Source organism: Lissotriton helveticus, chromosome 6 (genome assembly GCF_964261635.1).
Source record: "Lissotriton helveticus chromosome 6, aLisHel1.1, whole genome shotgun sequence".
NCBI classification, from domain to species: domain Eukaryota; kingdom Metazoa; phylum Chordata; class Amphibia; order Caudata; family Salamandridae; genus Lissotriton; species Lissotriton helveticus.
The window spans coordinates 1,200,249,571-1,200,268,037 of record NC_136067.1 but is presented as its reverse complement, the minus strand read 5'-3'; the positions used below and the strand labels follow the sequence as shown (position 1 = coordinate 1,200,268,037).

Genomic DNA, 18,467 nt, shown 5'->3' with positions numbered 1-18,467 from the left:
ACCAAATGGAACCACGTATTGGTCAAAACATAGATTGGAGAGAATCCCTTTGGGTAATGCAGTTTTTTTCAATCCTTTAGGTGTATTTACACGGGGAAAGTCATTCTCACAACAAACTTAGAGATGATCTATCTTTAGAACAACAAATAAGGACTAAATACGGGGGTAGAGTGGTCGACGCGTTTCAAACCCCACTTGTTAGGGGGGTTCTCCTCAGGACAAACTGGTTCTGCAAAAGTAAAAAAGACGAACTTAGGGGGGAGTGTTCAGACACGATTAAAAATGAGAGACTCAAAACCCAGTGGGAGCCACATCCTACCTTAGCCAATGAACCACAGAGTCATCAGTATTCAAAGAGCGGCAGATCAAGAAGGTAAAAAGTAGAATGCTCACAGTGGCTAGAATCAAAAAGAAAAACGTGTGCAGTTTTAATATCACGCACTCGCTATGCCTCATTCAAACTTTGTGTCCCTAGGCGGGATTCTTACCTGCGCTTCAACCGGCTTAATGCTTGCCGGAGATTCCCTGCTCGTCCTTCAGTCTGGGGGACGGTGTAAATTGGCTGAAAAAAACGGAGGGGGGCATAAGTCTGAGTAATGAGAACACTTGCGATGTTGTCTCACTAGAACGAGAGTCTAGGGACGTACCGATGGAAAGCAGGCGTCTGTCCTTGTTTCCAAAACGCGAGTGGCGGAGTAAACGCTGCCGTCTGGAAGGGCAACTTCCTGTTAAATAGCCCCATGGCAGTATGGGACATGTAGTTTTTACATTCCGCCAGAAACTACAAATTCGAAGGATAACGAAGGTATCTGGACTGAGCAAATCAATTTAGCTGGGATTTCTGTAAATTTCAGCAATCTCATTAAGGCCTTTGGACGCTGTATTAAATTTCATAATGAGCAGAGCCTCACGTTGGGACAATCTCGCGTCCATGTCTCCTCCTCTCGGATCCTTCTCGATTTTTGAGAGTACTGTCCATTTCAGGTCAGATTGCTCATGTTTCATCCTGGACCAATGGTTGACCAGTGGGGCATTTTCAACCCCTTTCCTGATCCTAGATTTGTGCTGAGTGATCCTGTGTCGGACTTCCTGTGTAGTTTTACCAATATACACCAGAGGGCACGGGCAGACAATGGCATAGACTACATTTTTGCTTTTACAATTTGTAAACGTTTCATGTTTCCAATAGATGTTATTCATACTGAAAACAGATTCTTCAATCGTTACATCGCAGCAAGTGCAAGTTCCGCACTTGTGATGGCCCTTGGTTGGTGGGAGTCCGAATAGGCTTTGCAAAGTAGGTGCCTTAGTTGTAGGAAGGGCAGCTCTGATTACATGATTGGCTATGCTCTTTTCTTTTTTGTAAGCAAATAGAGGGGGGGACATAAAGTCCTCATGGAGATCTTTAAGTAAATGCCAATTGGAAAGAATCAATTTTTTGTATGGATTGGCTGCTGGGCAGAATGTGGTAACGCATACAATTCTTTTAAGGTCTTTTTTGACTTTCTTTTCCAATAGGGTTTCTCTAGGAGTCCACCAGGCTCTTTTAAGGGAGTTCCTTAAAAGTTTTATGGGGTAACCCCTTTGTATGAGACGTTCTTTCAGCTCGCCAGCATGTTTGAAGTATTCCTCGTTATTAGAACAATTACGACGAATTCGTAAAAATTGTCCATAAGGAAGGTTTTGTTTCAAATTGCGTGGATGATTGCTAGTATAATGTAACGCCTTATTTCTATCAGATGGTTTTCGAAATAGGGTGGTGGTAAGTCCCTGTGTTGTGGATTCCACTTTAACGTCCAAAAATGTTATGGACTCATTGGAAGCTGTAGCTGAAAATTGAATATCAATAGATCTTGAGTTCAGCCATTCGATGAATTGGCTCAATTCCTCCTGGTTGCCAGTCCAGGTCAGGAAAACATCGTCAATATACCGCATATAATTGGTAATGCGGGAACTGTAAGGATTGTTGTTATATATGAATTTCTCTTCATATAATCCCATAAACATTATGGCCAGCTCTGGAGCAAAGGGGCAGCCCATCGCTACTCCTTTTGTTTGGAAGAAGAACTCACAGTCGAATTTGAAAAAATTCTTCTGCAGCGCAAAGCGGGATAAATCCAATATGAATTCAGTGGGGACCCTTACTGGTCTTTCTCGACTATTCAAGAAAAAAGTCATGGTTTCCAAAGCCTGATCTTGTGGAATTTGTGTGTACAACGACACTACGTCAAGGGTAACCAATAACTGGGTTCTACGGTCGAAGGTAGTGTTGGCTAGTCGATTTAAAAATGAGGTGGTGTCTTGCAAATGGGCTGGAATCATATCGATGAAAGGTTTTAGAAAAAAATCGATATATTTAGCCACCGGTTCAAAGAGAGAATCGCAGCCCGATATTATGGGGCGGCCTGGTGGATTATGCTCATCTTTGTGCAGTTTTGGAAGGGCATAGAATACCGGAGTTCGAGGATTCTTATTCTGTAGGAATGACAATTCCTTGGGTCCAACAAATCCTTCGTCAAAGCCTTTTTGAATGACTTCAAACAATTGGTTTCTAATTTCAACAGTGGGGTCCTTACCTATCCGTCTGTAACAGGCTTGGTCATTTAATTGACGATGAACCTCTTGTTTGTATTTATTCACGTCCCAAATGACAATTGCTCCGCCTTTATCGGCCTGTTTTACCACGATTGTTTCGTCTTTCTTGATTGACATAAGTGCATCTCTCTCTGTCTTAGATATATTGTACTTAACAAAGGTTTTCCTTTTCTCCAAGTCGGAGATACCAGATAGTATGGTGTTTTCAAATGTTATTACTTCCTTCGGAATCTTTGGGCCTTTGGGACAAAATGTTGATTTCCTTTTTAAACCTGTGACTTCCTCTTGTTGTTCATCAATAGATTCTTGGAAAAATGTTTTAAGCCGTATTTTACGGCAAAATTCAAGCGTCTCAAGTTTCATTTTGACATAATCCGTAGGGCGTGATGGAACAAAGTTAAGGCCTTTGGTAAGAATAGATCTTTCAGCAGATGACAGAATTCTGTCAGAGAGGTTGAAAATCGGAGAAGTGGTTAGTTCTTGTAGAATTTCTGACGTGTCCTCATTTCCCATGGTTGAGTTGCTCGAGCTCGACCCCGAGGTTTCGGTTGGCCCCGGCCTAAAAAAGGCTGTTGGTTTTGCTGCTGTTGCTGGTATTGACCCTGTCGGTTATCGTTCCTATTCTGGAATTGTCGATTGGTATTATCGGGGTCACTCCCAGATGAAGAGGATGTGTCAGAGAAGGTGAGGTATTTTTGGCGTGACCTTCCCTGATTATCCTGTAAATACCGTCGTGAATCCGTTCGGGTGTAGAAGTCCTTGTTTAAATAAGGATAGATGGATTCTAACGAAAAATTCTTTTTGTCAACTTCAAATTTGTTTTTTTTTTGAGTGACTGTAAAGTCTTTAAATTCCAGGATCTCTTTCTCGATCTTTTCCAAAAGGGTTTTAGAATCCGAGATGAGTTGATTGTTTTCAATTTCCCTCTGTAGGGCGGCTATTTCCTCAAGTTCTTTCTGGGAAATCCTGTGTGCTGCTTCGATGGTAAGGACCATAAGGTCCCTACTACATTTAGTCTCGATCCCACTGAATCCTTTTTTATATTCCGGGTCGTCCGTAAAGACGACTGGGATGTTTCTAATGACTAGTCCTGATGGAATTGTTCCTGCACGAAGGTGCTGGAGTAAGAAATGGCCGTGAAGGTCTGTGCGGATCTGTTTTTTGCGGAGGCGGGTTAATTTGTCCGACTCGTTCTGTGTGTTGGCAGTGAGGCTAAGGGATGCCGAAGCAAACACTGGGGGGTCTCTTATTAGATTACGTATATGCTCCTCGCTGAAAGCAAGCGTGTCTTCTTCAGCCATACCAAGTGTGCCCAAACAAAAATAATTAAAAGTGAAAAATTAAGGGAAAAGATAGGAAAGATAAAGTGAGACAATCAAATATGTCCTCACACTACTAGCCCAATACTGGGCAAGCCACAACAGTTCAAACAACAAATACCCTGTGGCAGGGGAACCTGCCCAACAGGACCTCGCGAGCAATTGCCCGCAAATAAGCCAAAACAACTAAACAGGGTCCTGACTCCTAACTCAGCAAGGCTGAGCCCAAATTAACTAGAAAAACAACACGAGAGCCAATGCTGAGACAAAGTTAGTCCACACAACTGGGGGGAACAATAGGGGTTTGAAAAAAGCAATACCACCTGCTTAATTTCTTTAGCAATGTATCAAGATTTATTCTCTTTTAAATTATTTTTTGCTTTGTTTTTTGAGAGTGCAAGGGGAAGCAAACAGTTTCATATATACAGTAAGTACAAAAAGTGAATAATTCAGACATTCAATCAATCATGGCCGTCCAGTCATACACAAACATTCATACATAAAACACCATAATCAGTGAACAAAAAGAAACAAGAAAAACCAAATGGAACCACGTATTGGTCAAAACATAGATTGGAGAGAATCCCTTTGGATAATGCAGTTTTTTTCAATCCTTTAGGTGTATTTACACGGGGAAAGTCATTCTCACAACAAACTTAGAGATGATCTATCTTTAGAACAACAAATAAGGACCAAATACGGGGGTAGAGTGGTCGACGCGTTTCATGTATGAGGATGACACACAACTGTACTTGAAGATCTCCTCTCAAGAGGACGTAAAACGCTAAATTCTACTCTTGCACAAACCCAACAATGGTTAGCTCAGAACCATCTTCTGTTAAAGACTCTCAAAACTGAATTTCTTCTGATTGCCCCCCCAATCACTCGGCACCTACCCTGGACTGGCTTAAACAACTCACAGCTCTTAACTGCACCCCTCATGTGGTAGACCCCCCTAAATCTGTAGACATCACCTTGGACAAACACTGAAACATGCAAGCGCACATCAATGCAACTATTAGGGGAGCCAACTTTCATCATAACACCCTTAAGAAAATCAAGCCTTTCCTCCCGCTGTAGACATCAGGCCAGTGGTTCAATACCTGGTGATCTCTAGACTGGAATATGGTCTGGTGACCCTTGCTGGACTTCCGAAAGCTAGCTTAGCCCCTTTCAGAGCCACCCTGAAAGCATCGGCCAGACTCATCACGGGCTCTAGAAAGCATGACCACATCTTCCCCGACCTTCTGCAACTAAATTGGCTATCGAAGCCAGGATCCGCTTCAGGATAGCCTGCTTGACCCATAAAGCCATACAACACCCCGATCTACCTTGAAAATAAGCTTGAACTTTCGGGCTCAGGCTGTAACCTAAGAAGTACATCCACCCTACTCTTGAAACCGCCCAGATTCAAAAAGAAAAGATCTTACAATCGTGCTTTCACCGGTCTTGCTCCAAGAATCTGGAATGCCCTGCCTCCCAATCCTTCCACTGCATCTTTCAAGAAACTTGTCAAACGACTAATCTTGAACGGACTTTACCAGCATCGACTTGTTTTCATGCTCATGCTTTGTCAAAATTTTGATTCTTATTGTACTACGTTGGCGTGATTTATTTTATGCTTGTCTGTTAAATTGTTATAATGCTCTAGGGCACTTCTGATACTGTTCTGGTCAAGTCAACCCTCCAACCCATGACCTGATCTGTTTCCCCCTTTGTTTTTAACTTCACCATCTGTCCCATTGTGTTTTGATTACCCATGTTTTCGCCAAATTTGTACAGTGCTCTGATACCCATAAGGTTCTTGTTCGCACCTTATAAATATTTTCAAAATAAAAAAATATATATACATTTGGGAAGGATGGATTGGATATGCACCGATATTTTTGAGGTGTTTTCCACAACCTCTGAGAGTATTGATTTAAGTGCAACTAGTTCTTTTAAGATGACCTCTAGGGCCATTTTCGATGGCCATCAGTATCCTTTCCTTCCTTAGTTTGCCTCCTGTTTACGGCCTCTGTAAAGAGGAGCTGTCTGAATGGTTTCGACATCCTGGCTGAAATTTGAAGAGGTAAGGCTTTGGAAAGTACAACTTAGCACGTAACCCAGCTTAAGCCAGCTGGCCCTATTACCCAGTGTTAGTGATATTCGCTAGATGAGTTGAAGAAAAGAGGATAGTTGAGGGCTTACAGTTCCTGTATTCTTCAATGCTTGGTGAACTGTGTGCACTTTGTGATCAATCCGAGGGGCTAATACATCAATCTGTGAAAGCCCTGGAATTTATGGGTGTTGGGATCTGTGGGGCGGGGAAACAAGGTCTCCGGGAAGAGGAGAGTGAATGATTGGAATAGTGATTACAGTGGCCACTCTGTTAATATCCACAGACAATGCCATGATTGGGGTGTCTCAGTTCTCACAGGCAGTGTGGGCTGGCAGGGCAATAATCTTGACGGGCCCCATAAGGTAAGTAAAGTCCACATTTGTAAAGCGCACAAGGTGCGGTTGTGAGGGGTGTGGTAGTGCTGTAGGAAGGTTGATATATTCTCCAGCCCCAAGAACACTCTAGGTGCAGGCTGTAGTCCTTTGTTGGGCTGTAGTTCCATCTGTCTTGGCCAGCAGGGTCCTTTCTCACAGGCAAGGCAGTCCCGCAGAGCGCTGCAGAGCACATCTGCCACGACACAGGCGCGCCACTCTCATTGTGGAAACAGGTCCTCTATGGCTGCTTGAGAGTAGGAGCCTCGATCTGGTCCATTACACCACTATGCTCTCGTCAGTGGCTAGGGTGGAGGTATCAGGTTGCCAGGCATGCCTTTGCTGGGCAGCTTAGTTAGAATCGATCCGCTGCCCAAAGAGTCTTCTGGTTCTTGTGGAGCTGTTTACCACCCAGAATTTGATGAGAGCAATCTCCCCCAGGCAGCAACTATTCAACGTGGAGCCCCCCACTCCAGAGGTTTTTTGGACACCTCTTGCCGACAGGGAGACCATGCATTGACACACTCACCTCGGGAGCTCTGCTAGAGATTATTTTGCAAATATAATGTGTTTATGTATCTTAATTGTATTTTACGCTTGTCTTGTATTTTATGGGGTATATCCCTAAAATAAGCCTATTATTAAGGTTAGTTGGCTTAAGACAAAGTAGACTGTTGTAGAATTTTTCCTCACATATTCTTTTCAAGGGATCTTTAAGTCAATAGAAAATGTGCATTTCTGATTAGTAATTTGTGAATTTAGGATTTCCACCAATCTAGTGTTCTTTTTTGTCTGCAAAGATGCCAATTTGTGAGAAAACTAACTGTTACGCTCCTGGAAGCAACCACATCTCTGCATATGAAATTCACAGTCTTACCTATTGCTATAGATTATTCGAAAGCAGGCGACTGTATATCTGTGATGCAGGAAGTTTCTCCCGATCTCAAGGGTAAAATACATAATTTGGAAGCCAGAATTATCTTTTAGGTCAATGTTTAGACATGAATGGTTGCAATTTGATTATAAGCTTCCAACACAGACAACCCTGAAAGAAAATCTGCTCTGGCAAGCACCAGAAGGTCCAAATAACTTCCTTCCACTGAGGCAAACTTGCCCACCTTTACGGGCCAAGTTCTGTGTGAGCCAGGCCATAAATATGGCTCATTCTGCTTGTCCCCATTTACTCACATTTTGTACTTTTTAAGTAAAATATCCACAGATACACCACTTATCCTACTACTAACCTAATGACCGTTCACCTATGATCTGAAATAGTTCCATTTAACTATCTGCATTAAGCTACCAAACACTTTATTGATAAGTCAGCAGGATAGCACTAGCTGATTTTTAGAAATGGGGGTCTCTAGTTGGCAACGGTTTGCATCTTTGTCAAAGTAGGGACCCTTCTTCCTAGTCAGGGTAAGGGAGATACACTTTTAAAATAACCCCTGCTCACCCCCTTGATAGCTTGGCACGAGCAGACAGGCTTATCTCAGATGCAGTGTGTAAATCATTTGTGCATGCATACAGTAAACACAGTGAAAACACTACAAATGGATACCACACCAGTTTAGAAAAATAAGCAATTCTTTATCTAAACCAAACAAGACCAAATACAACAAAAATTCAACATACAATATGGTAAAAATAGTTACTTTGCAAGATAACCTTTAAATTGCAGAAAATGCTGAAAAACACATTCTTCGAGTCAGTAGCTTCATCCAGGGCTACTGTGATGCTGAAAACAACAGAGTCTAACTGTTCCAGCCGATCGCGTCGGTATAGGTCAGCTAAAATGTTGACAGACTCGTGAACGGTACATTTCTCATTGCGAACGAAACGTTGGTGTGAGTAGGTCGGGGCAACCGTTGCGGTTGCATTGCAAAATGGAATCGGTATAGAGGGCGGCTTGGTGACGATCGTCCAGAGGGCGTAAGTGAAGCCAAGGCTTACGGTGTAGGGTGAGACCATGCTCAATGCGGTGCTGGCAGATTGTGGTGCAGGCAACAGAGCCGATCAATGTTTGGATCGTGCAGAGACAGTGTTGTGACGTCCAGGCAGGATGATGCGAGGTGGTGCCCACAGGACGCGGTGCAAGCAACGGCTCGGTGACAATCATCCAGACGGCGTCAATGAGACCAAGGATGCAGTGCGAAGTGCGGCACGGCCTTCTGCTGTGCCTTCAACAGGAACCTGGAACGGACTTGGTGACATAGTCTGCTGTTCCTTTCTTCTGCAGCAACTGAAACCAGCAGTTCCAGAGAGGTTGCCCAGAAGGATGGTGTGGTCTTTACTTTTCCTGAGACCTCTTGAACAGGGGGAAAGCTCCACTTCCAAGCCCTTGGAGATACACACACAGTTCCTCTTCTTGGCAGAAACAGCTACTGCAGGCCAACGGCAGACAGCACACAGCAAAGTGGCGGTACTCTTCTTCCAGTTTCTTTCAGCTCTTCTCCTTGGCAGAGGTTCCCCTTGAAGTCCAAAAGTGATCTAAAGTTCAGGGGTCCGGGCCCCACGTTTATAGTCCATTTCTCTTTGTTCTCTGGTGGAAGAGAGGCTCTTTGCTTATTCAAAAACCAGTTATGTCCTGTCTAGTGCAGCTTCCCACAAGGGGTGGAGACATCATTGTCCGAAGCAGACTAGGCCCATTCAGGTGCAAAGGAAATCTCCTCCAGCCCAGGTCTACTCATGCAGGACACAGATCAACACCCCCCGGTCTGAGAGAATACACTCCCCAGCTCCTGTCACTCCAAAGCCAGACAGTCAATACACAAACCAGCAGAGGCACACTGGAAGGCTAAGCAAGAAAACAGCCACTTTCTAAAAGTGGTAATTTCAATCACATAATATAAAAATCATCTTTCCTAAAAGATGCATTTTTATATTCTGAGTTCAAGCTTACTAAACTCCATTGGGCCAATTCACAGAACTAATCTGAGACAAAATCCTAAATTTACTACTGCTGGTATTCACAGAAGGCATTTAGTAATAGTAAAGTTAGGATTTTGTCTTAAGTTAGGATTCAGTTAGGATGTTGTCTTCGGTTAGGATTTTGTCTTAAGTTAAACTTAAGTTAAATTTAAGTTTGTCTTAAATTTTGCCCTTGAGACAAAATCCTAATTTAAGATAAAATCCTAATTTAAGACAAAATCCTAACTTAAGACAAAATCCTAACTTTACTACTACTAAATGCCTTATGTGAATACCAAAAGTAGTACGTTTCGTATTTTGTCTCAGATTATTTCTGTGAATAGGCCCCCATGTTTCTATCTTGTCCCAATGGGAAGTTATATTTATAAGATGTTATAAATAAACTACCATTCTTTCCTATTGGACTGATAGCCTTACAATAGTGAAAAATGAAATACACTGCATTTCACTATCAGGACGTGTCACACACATCAGTACATGTCCTACTTTTCACATACACTACACCCTGCCCATGAAGCTACCTTGGGCCTACCTTAGGGGTCACTCACATGTAATAAAAGGGAAGGTTAGAGCTTGGCAAGGGGGGGAACTTCCCAAGTCAAACTTGCAGTACTAGACTGCACACAGATACTGCAGTGGCAGGTCTGAGTTGCATTTACAGGCTGCTCATGTGGGTGGCACAATCAGTGCTGCCGGCCCACTGGCTGCATTTGATTTACAGGCCCTGGGCGCACACACAGTGCACTGTACTAGGGACTTACCAGTAAATTAAATATGGAATCACTAATCCATAAATACAATTTACAGAGACAACATGTGCACTTTACCACTGATCAGCAGTGATCAGTAGTGGTAAAGTGCTCAGAGTCATAAAACCAATAAAATCAGAGTCCAAAACAGGAGGGCAAAAAGCAAAAAGTCTGGGGATCAACCCGCTGGAAAAGACAGGTCTAACAATGAACATCCAAATAATAATCCCATATCACACTTTCTTCAAATCTATTTGCATCCTAAGGCTGCTGCTATATTAAGCTGTGTTAAAACCCCTTCACAGAATGCCACACGATGGAACTAGACTGCAACTAGTGGCCTAAAAATGGCATTGGAGGCAAAGTATCTGATTATCAAAATAATATTTTGACTACTTCTCTGAGCTTTATTACTGAAATATTGAGTTTTAAATATTCCCTTACCAGTACTTAACTTCCCCTCACCCCTCCCACACACGTCTTCAAGACAAGAAATGTGTATGTGGATTTAAAAATAGTAAATACATACTTAGCAATGTAAACTTCCCTTCTTGATATTCCGGTTGTCAATATATTGGCCATGACATTTCGGAGTTTCAATATTTTTGTAATACTATTCTGAAATATAAACTGCACTCAAGATCCTTGCATTATATTTCTTTCATTAATCGTAGACCAGGGGTCTCTAACCTTTTCTGTAATAAGAGCTGCTTATGTTCAATGAATCTCATTGAGAACTACTAATATTATTAGTATTGTAATAGTAACCATACCTGACAAGATTACAATAGTGCAAGATAACGACCAGCGATCACCTCAGCCCATCAGGTATGGTTGCAAGTCACAATGTATAAAAAGCTTTGTCAATATATAATGACTTTACATGGGTGGACATAACAGCCGTAGCTGCAATTCCTCTGGCACCAAGGTGATGATAACATTCGTAAATCGTTTTCCCAATATCGTATTATTTATCTCTAAAATATCAGCCTAAAATATATTTTGGAAACTCTGCCATTTTTCTCCAACTATCAGCTCATTAGTTCTGAATAAAAAACACATTTTTGTCTCAACTATATACTCTAAATGTTGGTATACATATATTAACACATAATGGTAAAATGGTGTGGGTATGGATTGAGTAAGAGTGGCTGTGAGACCAGTGGCATGTTGCTATAACACTTACCATGATTTGAAAAAACTTTTGAATAAACAGGAAATATTTGTGATGAGTAAATAAAAGAGAAAATATCGATTGTTTAGACACCATGGGTTTTAATGTGAATATTAATGAATTGATTTCGATGAAGTAGGGGTTTAGAAACCTATACTCTAAGAAATGTTAGTTTAAATTTATAGTTTAAAGAAATGCTTGATTTGAGTCTTGAAAAGGTTTTAAATTGATTATGTATAGATTTAATTAGTGTTTGATTAGTAAAGAATGTTTTATTTACGCATTAGGTGACAGTTTGGCTGTGGAGAAATACATTGAAATTGTCCTGAAGAAGGAGGCCATAATCATCTAAGGCTTCCGAAACGCGTCGACGCATTACAGAAGGGTTAAAATTCAAAGTTGTCAACGATTTATTGGGTATAGGAAGGGAAAGCCTCCCCATTGTTGTCAACAAATGGTTTGAATTAACCACATAACAAGACAAAGTGTGTTGCCTCGGTTACATTTCTACATCTTCAACATTAGGTGGTTTCTTTGTGTATTGTGTTTTTAATGATTTTAATGATTTTGTATATGGATTCATGTTTTTAATCACAAATAAATGTACATTATGTGATACCAACGTGGTTTTTTCCTTGTTAAGTGTTTGCCAAATTTTCGGTACATGGGTTATAAGTGTGACTAGTGAAAGAGTTAAGTGAATGTATGAAATCTGTGACGAATTGTCCTCCCAACGGAAAAAACTTTTTTACTTAACAGTATATTGGAGCTCCATTTTCCCTTGGGTTACATCGAGCCCCTCTCTTTTTGTTAAAGATTACAGCTGTGTGGCTGGAGAGTTTACTCTACTAATACGTGATCACTTTTTAGTGACATACCTTAACAAATCGGACGGTATGGACTCATTTAAAACGTTTGGGTTCACGGAGGACCAGTTCAATAAAATTATTGGTTCTTCAACAAACAACACAAATAAGATCGTTGTTGTTACTGGTAATAACGATAAATGGGGGAATGTCCTTAATTTAAGGAAAAAAGCTGTGCGGACAGAACTCCATGCGGAGTTCTTGGTGCAATATGCGAGATCAGGAGTTATACCTATTGGTCTCCAGGTTCGCAACGAACCGGGTTTATTAACAGGTGATAAAAAATTCTTAGAAATCTGGACACACATTGCTAACAGATGCAGTAGAGACTGGATCTTGTTGATTATCGAGACAGCCCAAGAGAGAGTGATTATAGGGAAAAAAGAAATAGAACAACTAGAGCAGGCACTGAGGGATATGTCAGCTGTGGATGATGCTAAAAAACGCTTAGAGGACTTAAATTTAGAGATTGACGGATATAGGGATTATTTAATAAATAAAAAAAACATTAAACTCAAAAAAGACGTGAACAAATTTAGTTTGGAATTGGTTTATCCTTATACCAATAAAGATTATTTTCAGCAACCTAGGGAGGAGAGAAATTTTGAGCATAGACCTATTTACAATAGGGGCACCAATAAAGGTGTTACTTTTTCGGAAACATCTGGCTCAAATTAGCGAAGACGAGGGCCCCAGTGGAGATGGTGGAATACACGCAGGTGGATCAAATGGGGGACAGCCTTTTTTAGATACCCGCCAAAAGAGGGGAGGAAGGATAGACCGGACCCCATATCAATACAGGGGCAACACTAGAGAAACCAATTCCCAGGATCACCAGACTGGACACAGGCAGAACTATCAACGCAACAACCAGGCCCCTCAAGAGTATCCCAATACAAGGAGCCAGCGATATCGCCGCTAGATTCCAACGAGCGGCAAAAATTCCCCATTATTAACCTCTCGAGTCATTCTCTAAGCCAAAAGGAATTAGAAGTCCTAGAAAGAGGTTTTACCTTTGCTCCAACAGCTAACGTCAATAAATTTCATTTGGAAAAAGACTTAAAAGCTTTTTTCCGTAAAATCCGATTGAGGGAATTCTTTAAAGATAAGGAGTACACACCAGCCACCAATGTTTCTGGCCTTAGGGAGAAATCTGTTTTCACACCTTCCCTCTCACAAGTAGGGAAGAATGTTGACATTTTTGAAAAAGTAGTGGAATCTAAAGCACGACAACTGATTGAGCAGGCCCACCCTGACACTAATAATATGTCTAAAGAACACAGGAAGGCTATGCTGGATCTAAAAAATAACCAACATCTGACAATTAAGCCTGCCGACAAAGGCGGCGGTGTGGTGGTATTTAATACAGATGATTACGAAGCCAAAATGTTGCAATTACTGGACATTAGAGAACATTATCAAAAAATACCTTTTTCCAAATTAGACTCTTTAAATAAAGAAGTAACGATCAAAATTAATGTAGCTTTAGAAAAAGGGTGGATCTGTAAGGCAGAATATGACTTTTTAAATAATAAAAATGCCAGAATACCAGCGGTATATGGTCTCCCCAAAATACACAAAAATTTGAATAATCCCCCTAAGAGACCTATAGTTAGCTGCATCGGCTCACGGCTGGAACCATTGAGCCAATATGCTGATACTTTCCTTAAACCCTTGTGACCCAACAGAAATCATATGCGCGAGATTCGGCCCATATTATTTCTATGATAGAAGGCATGGAATACAATCCTGATAACCAAATCCTGGTGACCCTCGATATAGAGGCGTTATACACCAATATACCACAAGATAACACCCTGGTGGTAATTGGTGAAATCCTCAAGAATGCAGATCTAAGAGGAGCCAGTATTGAATTCATTATGCAATGTATCAAACTAGTGTTAAAGAACAATATGTTCTTATTTAAGGAGGAGTTGTTCCTCCAATGTAAGGGCACCAGCATGGGCGCAACTTGTGCCCCAAGCTTGGCATGCCTCTACGTAGCAGAGTTTGAGGAGAGACATTTCTTCAATGAGGCGGCGCCATTCTTTGAGAACATAAGGATGTGGCGTCGCTTTATTGACGACATTCTCTTCATTTGGGAAGGTTCTAAAGAAACCTTGGAAGAATTCCTGGTATGGCTAAACTTGGGAGATAGGAATCTTAGATTCACCGCAGCCTATGATAGACAAGCAGTCAACTTTTTGGACATCACTATAAAAAACAGAGCGGGAGTGTTAGAGGTTGAATTATACAACAAAGCCACCTATAAAAATACACTACTACATTATAATAGTTACCATCCGTGATCCCAGCGGGATAATGTACCCTTTGGACAGTTTCTCCGCCTCAGGAGAAACTGTTCAAACATGACGGACTACTTGAAACATGCAGATAGGTTGGCTGAAAAGTTAAGAGATAGAGGATACCCGAGTAAACTAATTAAGAACACTTACAAAAGAGCACGGTTCTATAACCGAGATATTATGATACATCCTGAACCCAAGCAAACAGACTCTGCAATTGACTCCAAGCTGGTGTTTGTGAGCCAATTCTCTAACATTAGCAACAAACTGAAAAACGTAATAAATTCGAACTGGAATATTTTAAATGACGGTAAGGAAGAAAAAATCCCAAAACCTATCTATGCTTTCAGGCGAAATGAAAACATTCGCCAGAATTTGTTTCATACTTACAGAGAGAACAACTCGAATAACCAGATGACGATAGATGGAACAAGAGCAGTTGGCAACTATAAATGCAGCAGCTGTTCGGTTTGCGACAACTGCATTGTTTCCAAAGCACTAACCTACAATAACTACACTATGACATCCAAGACCCTTAACAACTGTAGAAGCAGCAACCTAATATACATCATACTGTGCCCATGTGGGCTAGCATATGTGGGCGAAACAGGAAGAGAGATCAGGCTACGCTTACTAGAACACAGATCAGCCTTGAAAACATGTAAAGTAAATGCTCCAATGGTTGAACACTTTACCAGGTTAAAACATAAATGCACTGAATTTTCCTGGTTTGTGGTAGAAAAAATTGTCTCCTCTAAAAGAGGCGGCAATGTAGAAATGAAACGCAAAAATAGGGAGCAATGGTATATTTCTATGTTGGACATGGTGAACAAGGGTCTCAACACTAAGGAAGACTGGATGAGAATCACAGTCTAGATACCACAAATACTGTAGTCAGAACGATCAAGATTAAAGTCTAGGATCAAGGTCTAGTTACCATATTTGAGTGAAATAGGCCGAATCGATATGGGTAGAGACCTTAAGTTAACATGCATTGGGTTGTATAGAATAGATAACCGATAGATATACATACTGGCCCACCACGTGCGTGAGATTCAATATAAGTATATCGATGTTTAAATATACATAGTTGACCGTCATTAACCCAAATGCCCTAAACAACTGGAATGCTCCAAATAACGAGCCTGAGAAGTTGGTAAAAAGATAAGGTGGTAAAATCTTCGGTTAAATGTTTTTAAGAAAGGTGTTCACTTTATTTAAATGAGTGGGGTGACCGTTGGGCAGATATAATTAATCCGCACCAAGACTAATAAAGTTGTACATTCAGTGAGGATACGGAAAAAATGGGCGCACATTGCAGTGACGTCAGAAATGACGCATTTAAAAATCGCCGAGCGCAATAGCAAGTCCTTTGCCAAAAACCACCGTGATCGGAAGGACGCGGTTGTAACACCCCGGGGAAATCTGCTGGTGAATTGAATAAGGTACGCGAAACTGAATGCCCTAATAGATTGTAACTAGTGGGGAAGAAACCTTAAAACGAACTGTTACACTTACATTGATTGAAAAATACTGCATTTTGCTAAAAAATAGCATAATATAGATGTAAAGAACGGAAACTATAGATCGCTTCACGGCTAATAGAGAGGCTCATATGCACGCAACAGCGTCTTAGAGCATTGAAAACATAAGTTGTACTTTACATTTAATAATAACAAAAAAAGTTAGTAAAATAGTCGGTGTTAATAATGAAGTAGTGAGCAAAACTTTTCGTTTTGTATTAATCATGCAGCCACAATCGCTGAATACCCGGGCTGATGAAGACAAGCATTTGACTGAAAAGCTGTTTTTAAATGAGGTGAGCGAACCCGATAAATGTTCGAGTAATGAAAAAGTTTTGGTGAATTCAAAAGACTGAATAGCCTCATTATGCTTATGCTTATGTTTTAGAGTAAAGAGGGTGACTCCTGCAACGATAAAAGAAACACTCGATAAAAGGGAGCGAGATAGATAAACAAGTCATTGAGGTAATTATCTTTTGGGAATTGAAGGCTAGTTCAGGTTTGAACAGCTGTAGGGAAATACAATAAAATGTTTCTATTTACTGCCAGGTATTTATGAGCAACTCCGGTAGGACATTTGACAGGAAGAACGTAATCCAAGTCTCGATTAATACAGGTAATAGCAATTTGCTAGTAATAAAGGGCAGTTACATTAATATGAAACCACGTGAATTTTAAAGAGCTGTACTAATTTATGCCTTACAGCTGTGGGGGAAATCGTCTCACCGCAAGAAAAACAGGCTTTATTTAAAACCTGCTCACCAAGATGTTATTACACCGGTGAGTGACACAGAATGGTAAAATGGTGTGGGTATGGATTGAGTAAGAGTGGCTGTGAGACCAGTGGCATGTTGGCATAACACTTACCATGATTTGAAAAAACTTTTGAATAAACAGGAAATATTTGTGATGAGTAAATAAAAGAGAAAATATCGATTGTGTAGACACCATGGGTTTTAATGTGAATATTAATGAATTGTTTCCGATGAAGTAGGGGTTTAGAAACCTATACTCTAAGAAATGTTAGTTTAAATTTATAGTTTAAAGAAATGCTTGATTTGAGTCTTGAAAAGGTTTTAAATTGATTATGTATAGATTTAATTAGTGGTTGATTAGTAAAGAATGTTTTATTTACGCATTAGGTGACAGTTTGGCTGTGGAGAAATACATTGAAATTGTCCTGAAGAAGGAGGCCATAATCATCTAAGGCTTCCGAAACGCGTCGACGCATTACAGAAGGGTTAAAATTCAAAGTTGTCAACGAATTATTGGGTATAGGAAGGGAAAGCCTCCCCATTGTTGTCAACAAATGGTTTGAATTAACCACATAACAAGACAAAGTGTGTTGTCTCGGTTACATTTCTCCATCTTCCACATTAGGTGGTTTCTTTGTGTATTGTGTTTTTAATGATTTTGTATATGGATTCATGTTTTTAATCACAAATAAATGTACATTATGTGATACCAACGTGTTTTTTTCCTCGTTAAGTGTTTGCCAAATTTTCGGTACATGGGTTATAAGTGTGACTAGTGAAAGAGTTAAGTGAATGTATGAAATCTGTGACGAATTGTCCTACCAACGGAAAAAACTTTTTTACTTAACAGTATATTGGAGCTCCATTTTCCCTTAGGTTACATCGAGCCCCTCTCTTTTTGTTAAAGAATACATATAATAATACAACCAAGTAACATATTATAATTTAGTGTTATAGGCTGCACACAGGAAAACTTCATACAGGTACCTGGAGAGCTGCGTGTAGCTCACAAGGTACTCATTGCAGAAACCTTTCTTAGACCATCAAGCAGTACTCGCCAACTCAACCACCCTTTCAGTTACCCTATGTTTCCAAGTGACCATTTCACAGCCGGTCCTTAAAAGGACAAATAAAATTGCATGTTTGTTACCAAGATGATGACTCTCAAGAGGAAGTTACTTATGTTCACTCAGTAGGCACATTCATCCATAAAGGAAAAATCTTGATTAGTAAGATTTTATTTGCCCTAAAGGTGCCCCAGCAAGAATCAGGCATGTGGTAAATGTCCTAGATTTAGGATACAATTAGTCTTACAGATATCCCCCACTCTGGTAGTGTCAATTTTCCTATTTCACAGTTTGCTTCTGGGTGTCACTGCAAGGGACACCACAGTTTTGAGTGTCTCACTCAATATGCATCTCCCGAGTGGAGACAGATACATTCTCACTCTGTGGTTAGATAGTTATACATTTAGGTTTGTACTTTGGCTCAGTGGAACACAATGGACTCTTAGGGGCATCTTTCCCTTACCAAAATTAATATTATGGCATTAAATGGTGAAGTGATGTCCGGTTAGCCGGGCAAAAGGTATATACTTCATATTCAAGTTAGACATAAAATTAATGTGCCACAGCATAACCATATTGTGCTATGTGACCAATATATAACAATTGATTAATCTGAATTACAATATAGATCAAAGGTGTACTACACAGTTAAATACTGTCCGGCTGGCACCATGTTCACACAACACCAAATACTGTCAGTGAACTTCCAT

At 40.6% G+C, this 18,467-nt stretch overlaps 1 protein-coding gene across 7 annotated transcripts in view; it reads right to left on the bottom strand.

Moving 5' to 3' along the window:
- Positions 1-18,467, bottom strand: part of LAMA2 (laminin subunit alpha 2) — a 3,430,794-nt gene that overhangs the window by 510,195 nt on the left and 2,902,132 nt on the right. The gene's annotated exons all lie outside the window — the stretch shown is intronic.